We start from the raw sequence: 14,445 nt of genomic DNA, 5'->3' as shown, positions 1-14,445 counted from the left end.
GCATTCCAGCCTGGAGACAAAGTGAGATCCTGTCTCTAAATAATAAATAACAAAACCAAAAGACTAAAAGCTAGATGGAGGGAAGACCCATTTCTATGAGATTATGCCTGAATCTTAAGGGATTAACAAAGAAGTTAATCATACCCAAACCTGCACTTGAAAACTGGAAACAACCCTTTATTCTATCATTCATAGCATTGTAGTCTAGAATGTTCTTATAGAAGATAGGTGTTATTTGACCAGCATCCTTTAATTCAGGGCACCACCACTCTGCCATTTGAAGATTTTGAAGTGGGATTGACTAGATGTCATGTTCTTTTCAGGCAACGTGGATGAGCCTCAAAAGCATTATGCTAAGTGAAAGAAGCCAGACTCAAAGTCTGAATACTGAATTCTTTCATTTACAGGATACTCTAGGTAAGGCAAAATGATAGTGACAACGATCAAATTAGTGGCGGCAGGAACTAGAGAGCTGGGGAGGGGACTGGCTCCAAAGGGGCAGGAGAGAACTTTGGGGGATGCTGTAAATGTTCTCTTTTATAAGTGGTTATAGGATAGTACACATTGTCAAAACTGAATGCATTGTACACTCTGAAAGATTAAATTTCACCAAATAAGTAAGTTCAACAAATGTGACACAAAAAATAAATTAAAACTATGATTTTATTTTTTCTATTACTTGTTTATTTATTTAGAGATAGCGTCTTGCTTTGTCGCCCAGGCTGGAGTGCAGCAGTGTAATCATAGCTCACTGTAACCTCAATCTCCTGGGTTCAACTGATCCTCCTGCCTCAGCCTCCCAAGTAGCTGGGACTACAGGTGTGTGCCACCACACCTCACATCTTTTGTAGAGACGGGGTCTCTCTCTGTCTCTGACTCCAGGCCAGGCTGGTCTCTGACTCATGGTGGGGCTGGTCTCGAACTCCTGGCTTCAAGCGATCTTCCCACCTTGGCCTTGCAAAGTGCTGGGATTACAGGCATGAGCCACCATGCCAGGCCTCAAAACTTTTACAACAGTTTTAAAAATTAATAAGAAGGACACTTTGCACAGAACAGCGAGAACAGCGGGTAAAAGACCCTTTGGGGCCTTGGCTCTGCAATGGAACAGCCGGCTTAAACCAGGGGAACTGAGAGCACCGGAGACATGAAGATCATCAACATCTGTCTTCTTACAAGCAGCAATGGAATGAAAGTGAGAGAAGCCCCAGGGGCACCAGGGAAGAATATGGGCAGGAGGCCTGGGCAGAGTCTGGAGCCCACAAAGCCCCTTCCCTGGTATCGGTGCCTCCTCAGCCACTCTGGGCTGTGCCCAATCTGCCTCCAGCTCTGCCTCAGCTCACTGCCTCCTGGAACCATCTCCCAGGTCTTGGCAGCTCTCCCTCCTCGCTCTGGTACTGACCGCCTGGCATGTTCTTCCCTCTAGTTTGCTTCAGGGCCTTCTTTCTCCAACTGCTCTGTAGCTAACCCCAGCCTGACTCCAGCCTCCAAAGCCAGCTATTGAGAAAAAAAATTATAAATGGGAAATACTTCGACATTTGGAGCTTATTAGATTTCAAGTTGGGAAGATCTACAAAAGATGCTGATACTGCTTTGAAGGCATGTATACTTCCTTCCTAAATTCTTGCTCTGATTCCTAACTAGCAACAGATAACCAAGTTACCTCACTATCACCTAATGCCAATAGGAAGAGGGAGAACGTTAGAAATAATATTATCCTTGGATGTCTCAAAGGGCTAAAGGCTGAAGTTGTCCTAACCAGCTCCTTAACTAGTCACAACTAATTATCAGGTGAGAGAAATCAGGAAAAGCCATGCCACTTCAGCAGAATGGGGACAGCCCGGCTGGGCCCCATCTAACTTAGGGACAACCGATGTGTTCTCCCAACTCCGTGATGTATTTCCTCGGGATTGTGGTCCGTGGCTTCTCTTCTCATTTTCCTAAAAAATCTCTCATAAGCCTGGGGTTATAGGAAATTAATATTAGTAATGATGGGCTCAATTTCTAACATCTGCATGGGATGCGGAATTTGTATACTGCTTCTGTATATGCCTTCCAGATACCATTTCCTAAAAACAAGAAAGACTACCCACCCCACCTCACTCCCAAAATAACCAAAAAGAATAAAGGCCAGACTATTTGACAAGGGAAGTTGAGTCTATATTCGAATGCTTAAGGGGTTTCTGTTTATTTAACTATGCTCCATGCATTGCTCTAATAAGGTTGCAGAAGGGACATTGGCCACACCAAAGGAAGCTCTCAGGGGCACTCATAAGCAAGGCTTGTCCAGAGAACTCTTGTGGAGGCTCAGGCTGAGAGGAAATGCAGGACAAGATGTCCCCAGTCCTGGTCCACACTGACTGGTCCCTGGGAGCCAAACCATGAAACAGAGAGACATGAACCTCAACCAGTGCTGCTCTCTCATCCAAAAGAGCTTCACAAGGAAGGATATCCTTCAACACCTGTCCTCTCCAACCTCAAGCCCCTCCCTCCCGATCTCTTCCCATCCCCAGTGTGGACATCCTGACCATACACAGAATAAACAGCTCCCCCTTGAGTGTGAAGTGAGGTGAAACCGTACATTTCTCCTACAAGGCCTGGAGTTCCTCCATTATTGATAGACCTAAGAGAGTTAAGCATTATCCTCTCCAGGTTCATCTTTCCAAAGGTATATTTTTCTGAAGAGGGAAAACATATTAAGGTTCATGGATCACAGTGTGAATAAACTAAGCTGTTGGTTGGTTCTGTTTCATGCTCTGTCTGAAGGAACCTGGGCAGGTGAGAGCCCTGGCACTTGGAGCCAGCTGGCAGAAAGAACAGGGAAAGGACAGGGGCAGAAGTAAAACTCTATGGATGTCATGATTGGATCAGGCACCAGCTCTGCTGAGGACCTCTTGCCTCCTGCAGATCACAAAATCCCAGACTGTCAGACTGCAAATACTCTTAGTTCCAACCCTATCATTGGAGATATGGGAAAACTGAGGCTCAGAGGGGCAAAAGAGGTTCCATGGCATCTTACTCCCAGCCCATGGTTTTGCTTTTTTTCACGAAGAATTTCTGGGATTCTAGAAGCTGGGATAGTAAGGAACTTTCGAGATCATCTAATTCAGACTCTCATTAAAGATGGATATGTTCTAGAACTCAGCCAGCCACTTCAGACAATAGGCCTGGTGCTCTGGTCATTCCTAGAGAACAAACCTGCATGAGATATGCATACAACTGCATACCGGTGACAGTAGATTAAGAACCTGACCACAGTTATTAAGGGTCTACTATAGGCTAGGAAGCTGATAGAAATTATTTCAACCTATATTCTAAACTATCTTTTGAAGGCCATTATTATTATCCTCACTTTATGGTGGAAGACACTGAGGATCAGAGGGGATAAGTAATTTATTCAAAGTCACAGCAATAGTAAGTTCAGAATATGGGATCTGAACCCAGGTCTCTGAGACTCAAAAAAGCATGATTGTGTCATTAACTCCTTATGGTGTTTGTATGAAGACAGAGAGATTGAAAAATGTTGAATTCTATCTCTTTATTATCCCTAATGGTGGAGGAGGTGGTGCTGAAAGGCTGATTGTACAGTTATCAATCTTATCTATCTTTTAGCATAAGTCCCTGCTTTCATTGACCATCTTCCCAGACCAGGTCACTTTCTCCTATTACACACCTCAGTATTTTCCTTCAAAGCCATTTTCACAGTAGTGATTTAATTGCCAATGTAATTATTTGGTCAATACTTCTCTCCCTCAATAGACTATAAGTCCCATGAAGGTAGGGACTGAGTTCGGAGTCTATCTTGGTCACCACTACATCTTCTGCACCTAGCACAGGGCCTATACCAAGTGTATGCTCATAGTATCTGTGGAACAAATAGATGAATGGTTGGACGGATGGGTGGATAGATGCATGGATGAATGGAAAGACACATGCATAGATAGAAGGATGGATGGATAGATGGATGGATGGATGGATGGATGGATGGATGGATGGATGGATGGACAGATGCATGGACACATGGATGCATGGATGCATGGATGGAAGGATGCCTGGATGGATGACTGGATGGATAGATGCATGGTTGGAAGGAAGGATGCCTGGGTGCCTGGATGGATGCATGCATAAATGGATAGTCAAATGGATGGATGATTGGGTGAATGAACAGATGAATCTCAGCTCACTGATGTCCTAAAATGTGAAGTGACCCAAAGCCCTGGGCTCTGAGAACCAAAGCAGACAGGACTATGTTTTTGTTTCTCAACCCTGCCTGTGTGGTGAGTCACCCAATTTTTGAAAACCACATGCTTCTTTCCACAATCAGGCTGCCCAGAGGGGCCCCCAAGCCTCAAAGAGCGTCAGGAAAGCGCTGCTCACACGCACAATTACTGCCAGTTTCTTATCATTGCTGCTTTGATGTGTTGTTTGTGAGTCAGAGCTGCTGTTGCCTCAATGCTGTTCCTGTTTCGGCAGCATTCTGACTTTTTTTTAAAGAAAAAAGTCGGAAGTGGCAGACTCTGTCTTTGGGCTAAGACTACAGACTGTTATTTGATTTGATTACTGCTTGATTTGATTATGGATGGACTCAGGATTGAGGGGAATAAGGATATGAAAGAGAAAATGGTGGCCATATCCCACCTATGCTAAAGTAAAGAGCACTCTAACCCTTTGGAAGAGACCATCCCCAACTCTTCCCCAGCAGAGCCACTGTATGGAACCCATTCTGGTCAGACTGGAGTCTGGCTATTTCCCACCACACCTTGAACTTTCTTACTTCCTTTCTTACCTATACATTTCCTCTTGCCAAGAATGTCACCCCTCCTCCCATCTCCACCTCTCAAAAATACAATGCAGCCTTCCAAGGCTAAACTCAGCTTTCTCCTCTGAGTCTCTTCTGATCACTACAGTCAACAGTCCCCTGACCTGCCTGCTCTTTGAGATCTTGTAACATTCACTTCCCATGTGGTAATTTACTCACATTACTATCTGATGATAATGTGCATTTTGCAATGTTCTGTTGCAATTTAAAGGAAGAAAGTTATGATGTCTTGGGGATAATGGCACTCTTGGGGCCAAAAGAAAGAAGCTGGAGTCCAACTAAGCTACTTTCTTCCTATCTGATCTCTGAGAAGTTATCACCCTGAGTTTGTTCATCAGTAAAATCAAGATTTTCCTAGCCTTGAATATCAGATAAGATAATCGTCCTAAACATGCTTTGTAAAGTGTACAATTGTGCGTGTATATGAAGAGTAATTGACATCATCTTCATCCTTTCCATCATTACTGTCAGCATCATCAGCATTATCACTGCATTGCTATTTCACTTCCCATGTGCTAACATACTTAGATAACACATATTTGTTATCTCCCAAGCTGGACTGTGGGCCTTTTGTGGTTAGAGACCTAGCAGCATACCTCTGAACCTCCATATCTTACACATAGCACAGGGTTGGGTACACCGTTGATCTCCAGTGACTGTTTCTCAATTGATTGATAAACTCAGATGAAAATAACTCAATAGGAGAAAGCTATATTTGACAAGGATATCATTCAGAGGTCCTGTTTTACTTCTTCCTTTGATTTATTTATTTATTTTTGAGACAGAGTCTCACTGTCGCCCGGGCTGGAGTGCAGTGGTGCGATCTCCGCTCACTCGCAAGCTCCGTCTCCCGGGTTCATGCCATTCTTTTGCCTCAGCCTCCTGAGTAGCTGGGACTACAGGCACATGCCGCCACGCCCGGCTAATTTTTTGTATTTTTAGTAGAGACGGGGTTTCACCATGTTAGCCAGGATGGTCTCGATCTCCTGACCTCGTGACCTCCCCCTTCTCCGCCTCCCAAAGTGCTGGGATTACAGGAGTAAGCCACCACGCCCAGCCTCTTTCTTTGTTATAAAAATAACAAATGGAAAGAAGTACATTGTTAAAGTCAGCAACATCTCTCCCTGGACCTGAAAAGAATGGTCTTGGACTTTTTTTTTTGCCATATCCCCTGACAGCACCAGGACACTTCTCATTCCATAGTTTCATCCAACCTTCAAGAGAATCCTGGCAAAGGAAACAGGAAACTGCAGGTGCATAACATCCCATTCTCCAGTTAAGCCAAGTGAGGCCCAACAACATGATCTCACTTACTCCAAGATGGAGCACTGAGTCACTGGTGAAACCCCGCCCATGAAGGAGGTCTCCTAACTCTTGGCCCTTGGATGTTTTGAGGTGGACACTTATTCCACTGAAAGGGAATTTTCTACCACTAATTGAGACAGAGGTTTTATAAATGATACCTCATTTATTCTTCATGGTGTCCTTGAAAATGACCCATCATCCCCTCCATTGTATCCATGAGGAAACTGACACTCTGAGAGGTGAAGTGACCTGCCCAAGGTCACGGAGAAGAGGTGGGGCCAGGCTCTCATTTCCCAATACCCACTGAGCACACTCTAGGCATGTGGGCCAAGCCTACTGCCGGGCTGTGAATCTCTCCCCCTGTTCTCTGGTTCCTTGATTCACAGGAAGTTCAGGTCAACCACATCCTGCCACGTCCTTGCAGACAAGATAACGATCCCCACCACCACCATTCTCTGTCCCACCACAGCCCAGCAAGGGCAGACAGGCTTCCTTTACTCTTTTGATAACCACTGTGTGTCAGAGCTAGAAGGGGCCTAACTCTGAGTTTCCCTCCTTCAAAATCATCTGGGCCACATGCCAATAGTCCAGAGTCCCCAAGTCATCTCTATAGCTTGAAATAATCATTTTTAAGGAGGGGCCCAGGAATCTGTATTTTTAACAAGCATCCTGAGTGATTCGACGAGTGTTCGAGTTTGGGAAACCACTAGTTAAACCCTGCTGGAGAGAAGTGACTTTTCGCTGTCATCCCAGTAGTGTAGGCTGGGTAGTATCTTTGTCATATTTACTGTGTCTGTTATAAGGGGCCACTGAATGCTATTGAATTCGTACTTTGCCATTAAGGAAGCAGGCTTGGGAAGTTAATTAAGCCAGCTTGAGATCTAACCAATCCAGCTCTGCATAAGCAAAATGAATGATGCATTTGGAGGCCCGCCTGAAGAACTCCCAGCATGCCAGGCTAAGTCCACACGTTCATCATCTGAAGCCTCCTTCTTGGAGTAATCTGGAACTGACCCTCAATCCACAAACATTAACCTTTAGCCCAGCAGTAGGCAGACTATTTCCTACAAGCCAAAGCCTGCTGCTTGTTTTTGTAAAGTTTTATTGGCACACAGCCACGCCCATTTGTTTATGTATTGTTTATGGCTGCTTTTGCACTACTATGGCAGAATAAAGCCTAAAATATTTACTATCTGGCACTTTACAGAAAAACTTGGCCAACCCCTGCATTATCCCATCTATCAACCAGCAAAGCTTCATTCCTGTGGCTGTATCAGACAGTCTCTGGCTTTCCCAGGCATGTATCCACAGTATCACAGCAGCAGAGTGCTTGAGCACACTGTAAGGACTTTAAAAATCGTTGAATGAAGAACCATCACAATGAGCGATTTCAATTTCCATTATGCAAATGAGAAAAATCACAACTTTTAGAAACATTAATTATGTAATCCAAGGTCTAATAGTTAGAAAGTGCTAGAATTAGGCCAGGCACAGTGGCTCACGCCTGTAATCTCAGCACTTTGGGAGGCCAAGGCAGGCAGATTACCTGAGGTCAGGAGGTTGAGACCAGCCTGACCAAAATGGTGAAACCACAGCTCTACTAAAAATACAAAAATTAGCCAGGCGTGGTGGTGGGTGCCTGTAATCCCAGCTACTTGGGAGGTTGAGGCAGGAGAATCACTTGAACCCAGGAGGCGGAGGTTACAGTGAGCCAAGATCACGCCATTGCACTCCAACCTGGGCAACAAGAGCGAAACTCCGTCTTGGTTAAAATAAAAAAAAAAAAGGTGCTAGAATTAAATGGTTTTTTTGATGCAAGATACAGTATTTTGTCCTATCAACTTGAGGCAGAGATCAGGCAGAATCTTGCTGGAAATGTGCAGAAATGGGGCTTAGGGTAGGTCTTTTGGACGAAGGACCTGGATCTTGGGGCTAGGAAAAATAAGAAGGCCCTAGGAATGAATGAAGAATTGTCTGAAAGGATAAACAGGCCCTGTCCTGCTGGGAAAATAGGGACCTTGAGAATATATTAGGCAAATTCATATTACAGTGTTAGCTTCTTTCTGGACCTGCTGTGACAAAGTTAAGGGAGCTTTTTCACCTGGGGGTAAAGGAGGGTACATTAAGGAGCACAGAGAAGGGAGAGGAGAGTGAGTCAGGCACGCTTACCAGAATACGACTCAAACCGAACCAGGCTCTGGTCTCAGTGGTGTTGAGTCACTGGGGCATCAGTCGGGAGCCTGGGCAGCCACCTGGCAGTGGAACTGCGGTGGAGGTGCCCGCCCCAGGGGATGCCTGGACCCAGTGAACATGAAGCCCTTCCCAGTTCTGAGGTTCTCAGAACCCTCTGTGGCTTGAGTCAGGCCTGACACTCTCCCATCCACTTTACTGAGAAGCATTAAAGCCACCAAACACCCCCTCTGGAATCTGATGAGATTCAGCTTTGTCACGCCCACTTTCCCAAGATAGTCATAGAAAATGGGGGATTCTTTGGGTTGGCTGTTTGGAATTCTTTCCCAGATAAATCATGCCCACAAGGTAACACCAACAATATGTAGTCTCTGTTTCTTTAAAGTGGAAGGGAATATAAAACTGAATGCCAAAGACTCTATTTTCTTGTTTTTCTCTCTAACCTTTATAGTTATTGCACTTACACAGAATTCGCCAGGAGGTTGTTCAGTTATAGCATGCATTGATTCTCTCCAAAGCACTCACTTTAGCTTGCAAAGAAACAACTCTATGTTTTTGCACTCATATTTTATTGCATTATGAAATGACGGATTGCATTATTTAATCAGAGTAACAGGTACAGGTTGAGAAGAAATACAAATAGCCCTTGGTAAGCACACACAGCTCAACCAGTGGAAACCTATGTGCCCGGGAAAACTGGAGAGAAGCTTCAGTTGGAGCTGCTAGCTTCAAGGCTTTAGTGTATCCCAGGCATGGGCACAGTGCTTGCTGAGTAGTGTGGAGATCCTCCATCAATCTAGCAAGCTGGTGGATTGCAGGTTAAGAGGGCTTCTGCTGTTTAACTGCACGCATTTGCCACAGCCCTTTGTCACGGACAGAACACTGTTCAGTGTAATCCTCATGGCCCTCTAAGGGAGGCAGAGAAGATTTTCATATAGGAAAAATGAGGATCAGAGGCCTTAAGTGACTTTCTCAAAGACAAATGTGCAGTAATTACCTCATTTGTGTCTGCACTGCAGGAGCCCAGCACAGAGTGGACACGTGGGAAAAAAGCCCACTGTTCATGAAACAAGTGATAGAGCCAGGCCCCAAACCAGGTGGATCTGCTTTGAGAGCCCATGTTCTTTCAACTCACTTATAAACATTTGTGAAATGCGCACTATATGTCAAGAATTATGGCTGGCTCAGATACAAAAGATGGGGCCTATTACTTCTCACCTGTTTAGGGCCATGTGCTTCCTAGCTCTCATTTTTCTCCCTACCTTTCTCCTGGAAAAAATAAATAAATTAAAAAAAAAAAAAAACCCTTGTTTTAAAAAGCTCAATTCTTCTGTCTCCTTTGGTGTTAATTTTCTGCAAAATAGCCTGGGAAGAAGCAATTGAGTGCATTTGAATTATGCCAAAATTTTTCAGAAGCGGGTCCAGTCTCACCTTTACTCTCCACCCCATTTCCTACTTCCACCTCCAAGACTTCCCACACTTATGCAAAACATCCTGGCTGAGTCTCACCAAGAGCTCTAGGGGAAATCCTAAACCTCAGAGTGAAATGAAGGAGCTGATTTGCCCCTGGGGAAATTAGACACAAACAAGGCTGGGGTGAACCACCAGGCTTGAAACTGTTTCTTTGGATTAGTCACAGGGTTACCCACTCATGAATGTTCCTCCCACCTCCTCACTTCAGGCTCTGTTACTCTAGAGGGCTGGCCTGGTTACAAGGGTAGCCAGATTAACTAGGGTCTAAATGGGAGAGCTGGGGGACGATCATTCAGATCATTCACCAAAGAAACCGCAGCGACCTTCCGCCTGGGTGGGGCTTCTCTTCTTTTAACCTCCTGCGAAACTGCTAGTCAGCAGCTCTGTTTCCTGCCATTGCTCGAGGAGATCTTCATGAGTTTCATAGGAGTAGGACTGTGCCTTCAATCCATCATCTTTCTAGGGAAGGTAGCAGTATTTTGTTTGCTTATTTCTTAACAAATAATATATTAAAGACTGCTTTCCTCCAGGTACATGTTAGACACTAGGAATATAGTGGTAAGCAAAGAACTGCTTAGGAGTCTTGCCCTTGTGTTTTTGATGGTTGATCGCAGGTTGTTTAAGAGGCTTCTGCTGTTCAGTTGCATATGCCACAGCCCTTTTACATGAACAGAGAGAACTGTCCAGTAATTTAATCCTCACGGCCCCTCAAAGGAGGCAGAGAAAATTTTCATATAGGAAATTAGGATCAGAGGCATTAAGTGACTTTCTCAAAGACAAATGTGTGGTAATTATCTCTTTTGTGTCTGTACTACAGGAGCTCAGCACAGAGTGGACAGGAGAAAAGAAATTCCATTGTTTATGAAACAGAAGTGATAGAGCTGGGCCCCAAATTGGGTATATCTGTTTTGAGATTGCTTTGTAACACAAATACATCGAATAACTGCTAGAGACCAGGGCAAGGGGGTTCTGTCTGTTTGGTTCACTGCTATATGGTTAAGGCCAGGAAAAGTACCGGGCATATAACAGACATTCAATAAGCATGTGTTGGATGGATGGATGGATGGATGGATGGATGGATGGATGGATGGATGGATGGACGGATGAATGGATAGATAACCCAAACAATTGCAGGTCGTGCTGAATGTAAGAATTAAACATAACATGGGCTATGGGAATGCATCATGGGATTTATCATCTCTTTTGGGTCTGGGGAAGACTTCTTTGCAAAAAATAATAACCCAGACAAGATTCAAGGGGTGAGTAGGAGCCAGTGAAAGGAAGGAGAAGATAGTGGCAGGAGGAGCCACCCAGGCACAAGGAATAGCTTGGGTGAAGGTCCTGAAGCAGGAGGGAGCACAGTTTATGAGAGGACGCTGAAGAAAGTCTCCAGAACTGGAGGACAAGTGGGACAGAAGGGTTGATTCAAGGTGACCCTGGAGGGGACAGCAGAGCAGATCCTAGTGGCCTGAACATAGAACTCTGACCTCTTCCACAGAGGAAGGAGGAGTCACTAACCTATGTTCAGCAGTAATCAGTGTGGCCAGACTTGCACTGGCATCACAAGTTGAAGTGCTTTTAGGAAGGTACATTTGGGAGTGTCTAGGTATACATGACCAGTGGGAGATGATGAACTTGCCACCGGTTTTAAAGTTTACAGTGACACGTTTCTACCCTACTACTATTTCACCTTCACATCATTACATAATATATTTTATTTAACAAATACCAATATTGCATTACTATGTGACAGATGTCATTCTAAGTGCTTTGCAAATATAAACTCTCACATTGGCCTTGTGACGTTAGTGCTATTATTATCCTTTTTAAAAGATGAGGCAACTGGGGTGGGGCATTCAAACCAACACAGCAGATGACAGAATGCCAGGGTCTTCCTCAATTCCTGTGATGCATGGAGGACTGCAGAAGTCTCCGTGTGCCCTGTGGAGGGTGTGCAAGGAGACTGGCCCTGGAGCTGCAGTGGGTGAGGTAGCTGGGAAAGACAGATAGGGCTGGAATGAGAGTCAGTCTGCTTTCAGGGGATCCACAGCACCAGCCACAGTACAGTGGGGCCTTGATGGCAGGAAGAGATGGTGCTCTATGCCCGGGCCCCGCTTCAAACCTAGCATCTCTCCACACAATCTAATATCCCTTCAGTTTTTCCTCCACCAGGTCATCTGCTTTGCAGATTCTATGTCTTCCTCTTTCTTGGTTGACCCCCTCATTTTAGCAGAACAGTCCCTCCAGCAGCATACTGAGACAAGGAGAATGGAAGGAAAATGTCGGGGAGACCGTCATTTAAAAAATTCTTTAGAGCCCTTCTGGGTTGCTATTTGGCTGGGCATAAACTCCATTTTGCAAGCCACTTTTGTTCAGAATTTTAAAGATACTGCTTCTTTCCTTATAGTTTTCAGTGTTGCTGCTGAGGAGCTCACACTCGATTAATAGTTTGGCTGGGTATAGAATTCTACAGCCTCAATCAGCCTCCTGAGCTACTGTTGAGGAATGCCATCCTGTACCCTGATCTTTTATATATTTTTTTGGTTTTTATTTGCTTTTCATTTTTCTTTTCTGGAAGCTTTTGATATTTTTTCTTGATTTATGGTATTCTGAAATTTCCTAATAATTTGCCTTGATGTGGATCTTTTTGTCATTTGCTGTGTTTAGCATGTGGTGGATTCAGATAAGTAAACTCATGGCTTCAGTTCTGGGAATTTTATTTTTGTATTTTTCCTTGAATATTGTCTTCCCCTTGTTTTCTCCATTTTTCTCTTTTTGGAATGTTTAACTATTTGGATGCTGGATATCCTTGATAGATCCTCCAATTTTCTTATCTTTCTTTCCTATTTCCGATCTGTTTATCTTTTTGTTTTACTTTCTAAACATTCTCCTCATCTATGAAATGTGTTATTTTTTAAGGGTTTTTTTTGGTCTATTAATTTTAATTTTCAAGAAATCTGTCTTATTCTCACTTGATCCCCATTCTTTCTTTTTACATTCATTTTTATTTTCTTAGATGCAATATCTTCTCATCTCTGTGATGATGTAACTTGTAATATTCAAAGTCTACTCACATTTAAAATGGGTCACTGAAGATCTGATGAAAAGCTCCATAGGGTTGAATAGGGCTTGTCAGTTGACAGAACTCACTGCAAGGTAATAATGTGGGAAACTAACCATTTCACTGAGGAACACTCAATCATCAGGAATACCCCCATTTTGTAGATGAGACTAGGCACTGAGAACATAAGTAATTTACCCAAGTTCATATAACCAGTAACTGGTGTTGCTGAGATTCAAACCAAGAACATCTCATTCCAGAAGCAGTGTGCTAAACCACTGTGCTGCACTGCACTGCCTCTCAGAGCAGCAGCAGCTAACATTTAACAAGTGCTTTCTGTGTACCAGACACTGTTCTAGGCACCTAAAAATCATTTAATTTAATCCTCATAACATTTTGAAGTAGCCACTTTTTCTAGCCCCATTACTGACCAGCAACTTGAAGCACAGAGAAAATAAACCACTTGCCCAAGATCACACAACTGGTAAGTGCTGGAGATGGGATATAATCCTAGGCAATCTGGCCCAAGCATCCTTTCTGCTTTGCCTCCAGAAGTCTCCGTTTCACCATCTGAAAAATGGCAATGTGATTCCTAACTCAGTTATTTTGAGGATACAATGACAGAACACATGTAAGAAACCTGTACCTAAGAGACCTGCAACAGATGTTATTTTCATTTAAAAAAAAATTGTTTTCCTCTCTTAGGCTTCAATTTCTCTAACTTTAAGATAAGAAGCTATAGATTTCAGAAGAAAAGTTTGTAGGGTCTCTAAGGTCTCTCCTGGCTGTGAACGTCCATGGTCTACAAAGTTAGGGTAGACCTAACTCAGGAGTGGAGATGGATTAGAAGTGAGGGTAAGGGTGGGAGGTATCAAGACCTCAAGGCATAGAGGAAGAGAAAAAACAGGAGGTAGAAGAAAATGTGACATGTTCTAGATGGTTCCATTTTCCAACTCTGGCCCAGAGAATCCCTTCTGTGTTCCCAAATAGCTGTCAAGCTCAAATAACAGGTTCCAACTGACACATAAAAAGAAACACATGTAACCACTTACAGGCCAATTAATATCAGGGCAGGGGATGGGGGAAAGCCACAGAGGGGAGGAGGCCACTGGGGTTGAAGTGAGCAAAAGAATGATGGCCGTGCTTCCGGGCCTACGGCTGAAATGGGCTATTATGTGTCATCAGGAAACTTAAGAAGGGGAGAAAAAAACAACTCCTGATCAAAGTCCCTTTTGTCAACTTCTAACAGATTAATAGATGACAGATTTTGCACTTAGAGCTCTACTGCAAGGTCAAGGGCAGTGAAACGGGGCTTGTTGGGACATTTTTCTTCTTTCATTCAGCTGCTGGTCTGCAGAACTCATCATTCTGACAGCCCAGCTGCCTGAAACTGCTCTTAGAAGGTCTGCGTTCCCTGGGATATTTTAGGGGGAGAGTGGACTTCTTGTTAGCACAGAGAAGCCAGGCTATTCTCATTCCCATAGGCGCTGCCTTGTTCAGGGTCCTCCTTGGAGATTCTCACTCCCTAGAGCCCAAGCCCATCACGCCACTTCCCAAATTCCCCTCTTATAACCTGACAGTGGCCCTCTCAGGTCAAGCA

The sequence above is a fragment of the Theropithecus gelada genome, chromosome 7a (genome assembly GCF_003255815.1).
Source record: "Theropithecus gelada isolate Dixy chromosome 7a, Tgel_1.0, whole genome shotgun sequence".
Lineage (NCBI taxonomy): Eukaryota > Metazoa > Chordata > Mammalia > Primates > Cercopithecidae > Theropithecus > Theropithecus gelada.
This window is presented reverse-complemented; position numbering follows the sequence as displayed.